The sequence below is a fragment of the Hipposideros armiger genome, unplaced genomic scaffold (assembly GCF_001890085.2).
Source record: "Hipposideros armiger isolate ML-2016 unplaced genomic scaffold, ASM189008v1 scaffold_606, whole genome shotgun sequence".
Lineage (NCBI taxonomy): Eukaryota > Metazoa > Chordata > Mammalia > Chiroptera > Hipposideridae > Hipposideros > Hipposideros armiger.
The window spans coordinates 528,538-541,478 of NW_017731956.1; the positions used below are offsets into that span (position 1 = coordinate 528,538).

General features: G+C 40.2%; 1 pseudogene; it reads left to right on the forward strand.

Moving 5' to 3' along the window:
* Nucleotides 1-5,511: 5,511 nt before the first annotated feature.
* On the forward strand, nucleotides 5,512-11,956 carry LOC109371973 (60S ribosomal protein L12 pseudogene; annotated as a pseudogene).
* Nucleotides 11,957-12,941: the final 985 nt, after the last annotated feature.

Below are 12,941 nucleotides of genomic sequence, written 5' to 3' on the forward strand. Positions count from 1 at the left end.
AAATATACCTATGTGAGATGATGGTGATGACTAATAAACACATGAGAAATTCTACTCATATGAGCCTTGTTTCGCATATCAAAAGGTGTTAAAAATAATAATTTGCCTGAGGAAACAAAGAACAAGTCAAACTAGCCATTTGACACACCAAAATGCAATTTGATATACGAGTGTCACGTACTCAAGATAACAGCCATTGAATAAATTAACGGAAGAGCTTGTTGAGAAATGAAGCACCATGATCTTTTGCTTGTTTCTTTACTAAAATATACTTAGTTATGATATATTTTACTTATTTACATGCTTTATCTCTAAATAGTTTCCCCAGCTATAAATATGAGAAGATATAATGAGGTGTTTTTCTCTTCTCAGAAGTTTTTTGGAGTATTCTGGTGTCATGGAAAGCAAATCAAACTTGAGGTAGGGAGATGAGGTTTCTGGTTCTGGCTTTATTACCAAATAATTCCCTGTACAACCTGAAGCAAGTCCCCCAGCCTTCCTAGGCTTCAGATTTCTCCGTCTGAAAACAGAGCTTTGGGGGCTACTGATTATAAAATTCCTAGTACCTTTAAAAATCTTTGATTTCCCTTCTGGGAATTTTCATTATAGAACATATCTTCCCCATCTCTACCCTCACACATATATTTCAACGTTTTTAGAATTAAGATTATTTCACAATTCAAACACACATTATATTTAATCTTTCTCCTTCTCCTACTCTTCCTTCTCCTTCTTGCCTAAAATACTGTCATTAAATGGATGGTGTATCTGAGAGTTAAGGCAAAAGAACAAAATCTAAATATAGACAAGCAACATAATATCCAGCGCCATGAACAACAGCTAAAGCTATTCTAAAGGCTTGTTTTGTGTGTGAATGACCTTCTCTACTGAAAATTAGGGAAAGGGCACGTCAAGTATCATGACTGCTTAATTTCTTTAAAATTCAAGCCATCTTACAGGGAATGAATTATATTTTCTCTGTAGCAGGTATGATACCTAGGGTTCCCCTGCCAATGGTGACAGTACTCTATCAGAGACAAAATACTTTTAAAAACAAAAGTGTCTTAATACATTTCACTCTGTAGTCATTCGCATGTACCTGTGACTAATGTGGATGAAGGCAAGCCATTCTTTGCAGTCAGCTGAGAATGCCAAGACCCTTCTTTATTCCAGGCATATCCAAGTGGGAGAACAGCTGTCCTTTGTTTCAGGAAAGGATGGGGCGAAGGTTAGCTCATGTGTAGATTTTCCTGTTCATAACATCTGAAACGAAGGGAGGTGCCAACAGTCTTGAAGGTTTTATTAAAGGGGAGATAGTTCTAGCCGGTGTAAAGTTACAATGGAAGTAAAATTCCTTCCCCTGTTGACGTCCTGGTGCTTCAGATGTGCACAAGACTAATCACACCATTTCCCTGCTAATGGTCCTTCACTGCCTTCCCTTTGCCTGCCAGATAAAAGTCCAAACACTTTAGCACTTTCTAAACTCTACCCACAATTGCTTGCAGTTCTATGAATTCACCTTGCTGCTTTGTGCTTGGCATGGCTTTGCCACATCTTCACTTGGACAACTCAGCTATTCAAGTTCAGTGCAGGTGTCATCATCTCCCCTCGGTAGCCTTTGGTAGCTTATCGGTTAGGATAAGAGCCTGGTCTTTGACATCTCAAAACATCTCATTCTTCCCTCTATCCAGAAGATGCTCAAACCTAGCTGCACAATGGGATCACTTGGAAAGTTATCAAACACATCAATACCCAGGTCCTGTTTGGAGTTTTGGATTCCACTGGTCTGGGTTATCATGCTTCTCTATTTAATGTATCCAGGTGATTCTAATGTGCATCCAATGACATTGTATTAAAAGTTTTATATTTATCTTTCCCCAAATGGGATTATTTTATATTGATATGAATATCCTCTGAGATTTAAAAAATGCCAAGTACTAGGAGGTGCTCAATCCATAGTTTATGAATAATGCATAGATAAACAAGTAAATGACACATACACCCTAACCTCCCACGCACTTACGTTTAGAAGCTCACTTACATTCATGTAGTTATTGGGGGTAAGCAGTTGTGAAAAATAGAAGGATCCATGTGGATTCCAGGTGTTTGGGGACAAAAGATGCCATCTACAGGAAGTGTCTGAGAAGACAAAATAAGGCCTGAAAGAAAACTTGAGAAATTTGAATTAGTTAAGAGCAGGTGCTGAAAAAACAGAACCATGAAATCTGACCTGAACAGGAACGTTGAGAGGAAAGACTAATGCAAGAGATTCTGGGGCTGGAGGTTGGGAGAAGGAAACAACCAGTTCAAAATGTAAGAGGCTAACTTCTTCCTACACAGAATAGAAATACAAGGTAGTGGAGTCTGTCGAGGAGACTTAGCTTTCCTGAAGACCCAGGGTCCAGGGCCAAAAAGTCAAGGTGTCTCAGTAGCCAGAGGAGAAATCAGCAGAATAGGAGCCAAACTCAAGCATCACTGGACCACGCTCTACTCTGTTCTATGGTTCATAATATATGCTAAGTGTTCTATATATGTCATCCTACTTCATAGGCAAAATTAGGCTTATACAGTAGGATTTCTTATTGTCCATTTTATAAATGAGGACACTAAGATTTAAGGGAGTTGAGTAGGATTCTCAAGTCACCTGTACTATAAATGGTAAATGTCATCTTCTAAATGGCCAGTGTGCATTACTCACCTGACGACCCCTATGGAAGAGAGCTATTGGAGGAAATGGAGAGATGGGCTGAAATTCCAGGGTCTCAATCCCAAAAGAGGGCTTGATCCTCCAGTCCTGGCAGTGGACTGGGAGACCGCAGGTGAAGGAACATTTCATTAATGGTTGCCTCAGTGTTTTGATTTTAAAAACTCCACTGGTCTGGGCCCAAGACCACTAAGTGGCCAGGAACAGTGAGGACACGATGTACCCCCATTCTGGACTCCTAGTGAATGTATTCTGTGGAGGCACATGCCCTTTCTCAGAGGAGGGAAGATGGATAAGAATACTTAGAATTCAGTGGTTCTAAAAGATGGAGGAATGTTTGGGTATAAAGTTTGAATTGTTATCTATTTATTTTTTTAAAGGATGAGTTACTAATTCATTACTTTAATAATATGGGAATTGGTTGTATTCCATATGATGTGTCATTACAGCTTTAGCCTTGAAATATTTGGTTTTGCCATGTTAAGGGGAATTCCCAGTCCCTCTTGACTGTTGACAGTCTGTGTTTGGGCAAGCTTCTCCCTCTTAAGCCTGTAAATTCCAAAACAAGGTCTGATTTTAACTATTAATCTAACCAGTCAGGTTAATCTGTCTACATTATGGAGTGATGAAGGTACCTGCAGATTTGGGGTCACTAAAACCCAAAACTTCCCTTATCAATTAACTGCGATGACTAGTTCATCTGGAATAGTTCCTGTAATTTCCACCTTCATGCAAAGCATGCTGGAGCTACTGGCCTTTTCCCCAGCCCTGCACACAATTCCTGTCAGTGGAAACTATAATCACCCTGTTGTAAGGGACATTTGCTTGTCAGCCTGCCAGGAGTAGGTTGGAATTGGAACATTTCTTTGGCTTATTGGGAAATAACCTGGGGTTTGAGCTTCATGGAATCTGGGTTCAAATCCTGACTGTGCCATCTGCAAACAGTTCCAGAGCCAAGGAAAACTAAAAAAAACAAAAAAAAAACAGAAAACAAAAAAATGTTGGTTCCGTTCCTTGCCTCCCTTTGTTCAGAAACTGCACCTTTCTTTCCAGTAGATCATTTTTGTGATCCAGTCATACATACTGTCTATCCAATAAACCCACCCAAAAAGCACACATTGTGGCTTTGACGCTCCACTGCCTTTTGTTTGTTTTCAAGAAGCCAGGATTTCACAAACAGCTCAAAAGCAGTCCATATTTCATGGTGATTTCTTATCTCACCTTTCTCCAGAAAGTGGATATTCTATTATCCCTGACTTCCTGACATAGGAAAACATATATTCTTTCTCTCTCAGCCTGTGTTTCCTGATAACAAATTCAGATGAGCATTTTCCAAATTATAAAAGAGAAGGTGGCCACCACGGGTGTTTATAACTGACCTTATTTCAGAATTCACTTTCCAGAAGAGGCAGGGTGTGTCACAAGAGCTCTCTAAAGGTAGTCAAAACAAATGGCGGTGCCTGACGTTGGGCCTGCTCCCTCACCCTCTCCGGTCCGGGTTTGTTCCTCTCTGTGAAAGGCAGAGGGTGCCACATGGCATCTAAGGTGCATTCCTTCTCTCACATATTTGAGCCTACTTCTTGCTGATTTATAAGAAAATACATTAACTTGCCCAACGATAAAAAGATACTAAGTGACAAATATTTAAAAAGGAAGCTGGTCTTTCTCCTCTCTCTCTCTCTCTCTCTCTCTCTCTCTCTCTCTCTCTCTCTCTCTCTCTCTCTCTTTCTCATGTCTGGGTTATAAAGTTATTGTAACGATCGCTCTTTCATCACCCACCTAATCCCATAAAGCACCTCTCACTATATAAATGCACACGGCTATTTTCCTGTAGTCATTACTTATTCTGCCTGTGGGAATCAAGGCCGTGCTAAAGGCCAGTAAGGCATTGCGACAGCTGTCTGCCAGCCGCCTTTATTTGTCCCTCTGGGCAAAAGGTTTACTGTGACTGAGACCAGTCATTCTATTGTCTTCTCCTAAGGGAGAATTACCAACCATGGCTTAGGTGCTCCGAACGCGGGTGACACGTGCCACAAGGATGGGGGAGAGGGAGAGAATATTTATCAGTTGGAATAAATGAGACATAATAGATTCTCCTTGTTGTGTCTTTCTATATTGCTCAGTATTAAACAAACATATTTTATATAGTGTTTTCATTTCTTCTTTTACACTCATGACCGCCCTTCAGAGAAAGTCTTATACTTCTTTTACAGCTAATTACATGGAGTGCTCAGAGATGTTAATGAATTTCCCAAGGTCACTCAGGTCTCTGGCTGCAAAGCCTGTGCTCATTTCATTTCATCAGCATGGCCCCTGCCAGGAATTTCGAAATGTGTTTATAGTGGGTAAAGAAAAAAATTGTTCTGAGATGTGGAGAAACCCTGAAATGATCGGCACCACTGAGGCAGGCCTGCCAAAATGGAGTATTCCATATTTGCAAAGTTTCAAAGAGGGACCCCATGAACCTGGAAATAAATACTAAACTAGGTGACATCCCCATGCGTTTTGAATCCTTGCCAGAGGGTTTTGAATCCTTTTCCCCAGTAGAATCACAGAAGACAGACATTATTTGAGATGTAATAATAGTGGATACTATTGATTAAATGCATTATGCTCCTGGCATTGTGCCAAATACTTCAGAAGCATTTGCTAACTTACCTAGACAATGCCCCATGAGGTGGTGACAACTTTCATATAGAAGTGAGGTTTATAAAGAGGTGTTACTTATTCAAGTGGCATGGCTTGGGAGGATTGGAATCCAAGTATATCTGAACCTAAAGCAAAGTGCTTCTATCGACTACTTGATAATGTCTCTGCATTGCGGGAAAGAACAGGACTCAGGGAGTCTTGCTCTTCGTCTCCGTTGGGTCTGCACTTCCGTATGGTAAGTTGAACAACTTGTGAGAATCACTCTTGTGGATACAGAATGTCCACAACTGGCCATAACAAGCCTAGGGAAGATTAGCACTGTAAGTTCTCACTGAGCTTCCATTCGTTAAAAATAGCAATTAAAGTGGAAGAAAGCAAAGGGAAAAATCTCTGTCCCAAATGAGGTCACTTGAATGATAGAACAATCTCAGTAATTATTTAGAGGGAACAGAGCAGATTAGAGATCAGAAATAGAACTACAAAGAGACCCTCTCCAGAAGCTGCCTCCCTGGCAGCATTTCCCTGAAAGATCGCTTATTGTTTAGTTTAATAGTTTCAAAAATGATAATGAATAACAAAATCTGCCAAGCTAGATTGATTAGAAGATAAAAGATTCCCACCAGTGGAATGTTTTCAGTTGATGGTAGCACAAGGAAGCCAAATCTAGCAGGTCATCATTACGGAAAAGTATGTAAATACTGCCCTTGGGTTTCACAATGCCAACATTTAAGCAATCCTAGCCTAATCCAAGTGTGTTTGCCATGGGATGTTAGACTTTCAGATCATGGCTTTCACTCCTTAGCTGAGAGCTGATTATGACAGCAGATTTTTTCCTAGAAACTGAGTGGGTTTAAAATCTGTAGTGACCTGATATAAGTGGATTAGAGAGAAAGGGTCAGAGATGGGAAATGAATCAGGGTTGGCCGTGCATGTTGCAGCTGTGTGGGATGAAGGGCAGCCAACACAATCCCTGGAGTCTCATGGAATAGACTGGCCTTGAAGCATCTGCCAGCCTCTTTTCTCATCTGATTGACAGCCCACACATGACTTTTTCAAAATGGCAGAAACAAGAGCTTCTGTGTTTCTACCCAGTTTAGAAACATCATCATCTCCAACTTCCAACTCAGGCTGGATATGTGTAGGCATTTGGCAGGTGACAGAAAAACAAATTCATTCATTTTTCAAATATTTATTGAGTACCTACAAATAGGCCAAACATTTTGGAAGATGTGATATAGATGGAGGAGCAGGACAAAGCTACTGAAAAACAAACAGCAATGCAAAATGGTTTGTGTTAAGTGCAAAAAGAAGCAGAGGCCAGATTGTAAACATACAAAACAACCACTGACAGCAGAGGGTTGCTGCTCTCAAAGAGTTACAGACTAGACACTTACAATCAGAGAAATGAAAATTTCTTTAAAAGTGGTTGGTGCCAGACAACATTGCTTTTCTGAGATTGATCTATATCTTATGATGGCTTAGACATAAAAAAAAACTTAGACCTTTTGAAAGAAAGAAAGAAGAAAAGAAAGGAGGGAAGGAAGGAGGGAAGGAAGGAAGAAGAGATTCACCCACCTAATCCCACAATGAAAATACCATGAGAGGGCTTGGAAGAGACATTAGTTCAAAGATATTTTATGTTTTCTATTCACTTCTTTATCCAAGATCCATACAGCATTGTTTATAAGAGTCAATTTTAGTAGATGTCAACATTTACCAGTCCTTATACACATAAGAATGAAACAAGGCTCAGCGGCAAGGTGGCCCAGGAGTAGAAGAGCTAAATTCGGGTGTCTTGACTCTGTGTTGCCTCCTTAATCTTTTTTATGATTCTGAACTTGGCTGTTCCTGAAGAGAAGGTATGAGATTCTCAGAAAAAAGATAAATAAATGTTAAATTATGATAATAACTGAGTCACTCGTTGGCTGCTATCTAGGACACAGAAAAAAAATATGTAAAGAAATAAGCCCTGTAGCTTTCTGAAAGACTGCAGGAATTGAGAGCAAGCTCCCTACTTGCATTTGCAGGGTGGAGTATGAAGATATTGATCACTGTGCAGGGGGAATTTCCTGCTTACCTCCAATAGAGCTTGTTCCTCAAGCCTGCTATTCTTAGAACATAGGGATAAACCTTGGAGTTTCCCTAAATCTGAAAGAGTATTGTTTTCAACCTTGTCTGTTCTCAATAACATAGTCTAACTTCCCTTAAGAGATGGATCTATGTATGTGTTAAAAACTCGATATCTTCACTTCCTCTACATCCACTCCAATTTTCTCTCTTAATCTATATCTTCAAGTGGTGGGCATCATCACCTTTAAGGAAAAGGCTATCATCTCTTCCTCCTGACCATCCACACAGATCAACTGCTTCACACATGGAAAGTTCCTTACATCATTGGCATAAACCTGTTCCATCATTACAAGCTTGGGTTACCTTTCCTGCTAAACTTAATTGTCTTTAAAGCATTTCTGAGGTGGAGTTAACATGTCTGTAAAGTTTTGATCAGAGGGACAAATCAAGAGGTGGAGTCCATGTCATATTCTCTCCTTAAACCTGGAAGTTCTTTGTGACTACCTTGACAAACAGAATGCTAGAAAAGAGATCCTGGGTGACATCTAAAGTTAGGTTGGAAAAGTGCATGTAGCCTCCACCAGTGTCCTGGGACAGTCTCTCTGGAGGCTTTGTCCCCATGTAAGAGGTTCGCTTATCCTGTGTCTACCACATGGAAAGACCACATGGAGATATCAAATTGAGAAAGTCATGCCTGAGGACCCCCAGCTAGTCTGAGCCCCAGCTGTTTGTCTTCCAAGTATGGCATCAGATGGGGATGATGAAGTCTTTGTGATAATTTCAGTCCCAGCCACTGCCTGACTACAGCCTCATGTGACACTGAATAAGAACTGCCTACCCACACCCAGTCAACGCCCAGATTTGTGAGCAAAATAAGAGTTATCATTGTTTTAAGCCACTGTTTGAGATGTTTTGCACATGGTAATAGATAACAGAAACAGATTCTGAGAACTGGAAGTTGGGTGCTGCCATAACAAACCTAAAACATGGGGGCCATTGACTCTGGGATTTGGTGGTGGGCAGAAGTTGGGAAGGGTTGGAAGAGACTGTTTGCAGAAGCCTAATGGGCCTTGAGGATCCTATTAGAAGGGCTAAAAGAAAGTGAAGAGATTGTTATGAAAAACTAGAGAAAAGTGATCCTTATCATGTAGTGGCAGAAATGTTAGCAAGACTGTCACCTACAGTGAGAAAATACTAAAGACAGGTAATGAACTGGTGGATTAGACTAAGAAGAATTCTAACCAGAATGTTGAAAATGCCAAATGGCTTCTTTTAGTCACATACAAGTATGTACAGAGATGAGTTTTTAAAAGGAACTGTTTAATTTCCAAGCAAATTTTAAGAAAATATTTAAAGATCCAATGCTTTCTGCACCTAAATATAAAATTATTTCCTAGTCTCAGTCTCTTTATGCAGCAGAGGATTCTTAAATTAAGAAGGGACATCAAACCAAAGATCAAATTGAAAAGCTGAAGAGCCTTTGTTAATACCTTGGAAAGACTTAGGGTAATAATGTCTCACAGGCCCTTTGAAACAAAGTTCTTCTAAAGATCTTAGGGACATCAGACAGACTCTCTCAATTAAACAATGACACTTCTAATAATCTTAAAGTTATGGTCCCATATAAGAGCTTTACAGGAATCTTAAGGTAAAGAAGAGGTTATATCAAAGAGATTTGCAAGTGGGATTTTTGTCAAATGGAATATACTCCAATAAGAATGATAGGAAGTCCACAGAGGTTTGTTGTTGTTGTTGTTGTTGTTGTTGTTGTTGTTTTGGTTTGTTTGGTTTGGTTTCTATAGAGATATAATTGTCTATAACATTATATGAGTTTCTGGTGTACCACATAATGATTAGATATTTGTGTATATTTTGGAATGACCATCACACAGCAAGTCTTGTTAGCATCCATCACCACACACAGTTGCAATTTTTTTAAACAGAAAATGCAACGACAGGATTGTATTAATTAATATTTTGCCAGAGTGGACTAAAATGAACAGAAACAGTGTGAAATAAAATGTTCTTTGGACTCCAGAATTTCCATGGGCAGGAAGCAGAATCACAAAACCCTTCATCTTCACACACAGGGCACATTTTTACATAAAAGGAAAGATAATTTAAAGGAGGCAACCAAGAAACTGAAGGGGAGACCCAAGAACAATGGGGAAGATTTTCTTAGGCAGTAAGACTGAGGCCTGAAAAAGGAACTGGCAATGTTTGGCTGGCTGGATTTCAAAACTACTATCAACCAGTGACTTTTGTGTGCTTTCATTTTCCTCTAGTTTCAGCAAGAATGTCTATAGTGGTTATCAGATGCATATGACACCATTGCATGTTGGGTATATAGGTCTTAATTCATAGGTCTTCGGATTGAAAGAAAGGGTACACAACCTCACCCAAGGAGCTTCTTGTGTACCTGGATCTGATTTGATGATAAGATCCTGAACCTTGAACCTAAGCCTGATCAGACACTGGGGAGTCCTGGAAGGGGTGAATTTGTGGATGTTTTTTGCATGGAAGAGAAATTTAAATAATTTGTGGCCAGTAGGCACACTTTGTAATTTTAGAACATGTTCACAATTTTTTTGACACTCCTCCCATCAAGAATTAGATTCTAATTCCTGTCCCCTTGAACATTAAATCCAAGTCTAGGTCTTAAAACAAATAACTACTTCCTCCTAACTCTCTGTTGGAACACTCATCCTTGCAACCAGCCTTGCCATGAGAAAGCCCCGGCCAAATGGAGAGTCCCAAATGGAAACAAACCAAGGCCCCAATCCTCAGCTCCGATGGCGTTTCCAGTCAACAACCAGCACCAACTTGTCAGCCATATGAGTGAGCCACTTCGGAGCGAAGCTCCAGGCATCTGTCAAGCTGCTGCCACATGAGGCAGAGACAAGTCTCTCCAGACAAGCCCCACTCAAATGGCAGGTTAGTTTGCAGAATAAACAACTGTTTTTCTTTGAGATACATTAACTTCAGTATTAATTTCTGCTCACTCCTTTCCTAAACTTAATCAGTGCCAGGTGATACTCCATCCTTACAATGTCAAAGATAAAGATTGATGACAGTGAATGAAAATATAGAGCATATATATGTATGTGTATGTACATACATATGGCATTTATTGGTTAGGCCCTATTCTATGTGCATTACATGTATTAACTCATTTCATTCTTGCAACAACTCTATGAGGAAATACTTTGGTTTTCCCATTTAATAGATAAGGAGACAGAGGCATGAAGAAGTTGACCAAGTATCTTGACCAGGGACATATAGCCGGAGGGGCCGAACCAGTGACCCAGACAGTCCACAGTCCATAACCATTATGCTTTTCTGCTTCTTATGACAGCATTTTCTAGTTTAATTTTGCCTCTTACCTTTAACACCAGAGAACCTCTTCACCCCTTAACTCTAGCTTTTACCTTCAGTTGAAAGAACGTCCTGCACCTACTAAGCAGACCATAGTCTACATTTTGTCCTTGAAGGCCAGGTTTACTGAGATCAGCCAGCTATGGCCCCTGGGCCAAGTCTGACCTGTCCCCTGCTTTTGTAAATAAAGTTTTATTTTGTTTTTAAACACAGCCACACTTGTTCATTTATGTTTTGTCATTGTTGCTTTCACTACATGGCAGAGCTGAGTAGTTGTGACAGAGACGACATAGCCCACAAAACCTAAAGTATTACTATCTGGTCTTTTACAGAAAGAGTTTGCTGACTCCTGAGTTAGATCACTGAAGCTCCCTTTCTTACTGAAGTCATGATATGTCATAAATAGAGTACATGGGATTTGTAGAAGACAGATCTGGACTAGGTAACCCACTTCTGTGACCCATGTTTGGTCATGGGAGAATCTCTTAACTGCTTTGACTCTTAGAGGGAATAGTAAGATCTCAGTCTTAATTGATAAATGCTAAGATACTGACACATAAACAAAATATTGTTAATATATTAAAAGTTTTACAAATCTTGCTTTTGGCTTGGAGGAGGCCATGGTGCAGCTTTCTTTGGTCAGCCAAAATCCGAGTTCACCTGATACCAGCTGCCTCCACTATGCCACTTAAGTGCAACCCCCAATGAGATCTCAGTTTTATACCTGAGGTGCACCAGCGGGGAAGTCAGTGCCACGTCTGCCCTGGCCCCCAAAATCGGCCTCCTGAGTCTTTTCAAAAAAGGTTGGTGATGACATCACCAAAGCAACCGGTGATTGGAAGGGTCTGAGGATGACAGTGAAACTGACCGTTCAGAACAGACAAGCCCAGATTGAGGTCGTACCTTCTGTCTCTGCCCTGGCCCTCAAAGAACCACCATGAGACAGAAAGAAGCAAAAAAGCATTAAGCACAGTGGAAGTATCACTATTGATGTGATTGTCAACATTGCCCAATAGTTGCAGCACTGATCTTTAGCTAGAGAACTATCTGGACCATTAAAGAGATCTTGGGGATTGCCCAGTCTCTAGGCTGCAATGTGATGGCTGCCAGTCTCATGACATCGTGGATGACATCAACAGTGAGGCAGTGGAATGCTAGCTAGTTAATAACTATGTAAGAAAATATTTCAATTAAAGATCATTTTGACAGCCAAAAAAAAAAGTTTTACCAATCTTTTATGATTAGAGCCAAATTTAGGGGGTCATATAATTAGAGGCAAAGAAAATAAAAGATGCTTACTGTTTTATTTTAACAAACATTCATAACTGTTAGGACACATGAAGAAAAAAGAGGTAACAGCTTCTGTTAGGTGGAAGATACAGGTGGGGATTGATGGTCAGTGAAAGTCCAGGTTGTGAATTTCATCCTATAGTCCAGAGTTTTAAAGAAAAACTCTACAGGCAGAGGTGGCTTCATAGGAAATAGTTTTCCAAAACCAATTCGTGATTGATTAAATGTCAAAATTTGAAGAAAGAACTCTTGGTTGCTTATTGATCTAAAAAATAATCATATTTTCCCCACTGTAATTGCACATTTTTCTTTGAGAATATGAGTAAATTTACAATCCCAAAAGCAGAGTGACTTGACCTGATTAAAAGCAGTTTTTCCCGTGTCTACAGATAATCCAAGCAACTGTCAGCAAGTTAGTTATTTCATCGTTCCTTAGTTATTTCATCGTTGTAGCCAAAATGATGAAATATTGTGGGGGTTGGGATTTTAAAAATTGATCCAAGTAGCTGAGCTGACTGTTTCAGCTCCTTGGAGAGGTGAGCAGTCCCATTCTGACTTCTTGAGGGGAATTATGAGAACCAGATCCTAGGAGAGTGCTTTCGGGTGCCTCTACTTTCTTTTGGTATTGTTGCTAGGAGGCTTCCGTCCTTAGCATGAGAGCTGTGGAATCAGAGCTCATCTCAGCTCCCAGGTGAGGCGGGTCAGCTTTGTGGGTGTTGATTGCCTAGCTGTCCAAGGAGGAGGGTGACAACCAGAGTGTGGAGGAGACTGTGCTCTGAGAAAGGAATTGGAGGCCTGTTACCACATAGGGGGTGTGAGATGAGTGAAGAGATGAACGCTGGGGGCTTGATGA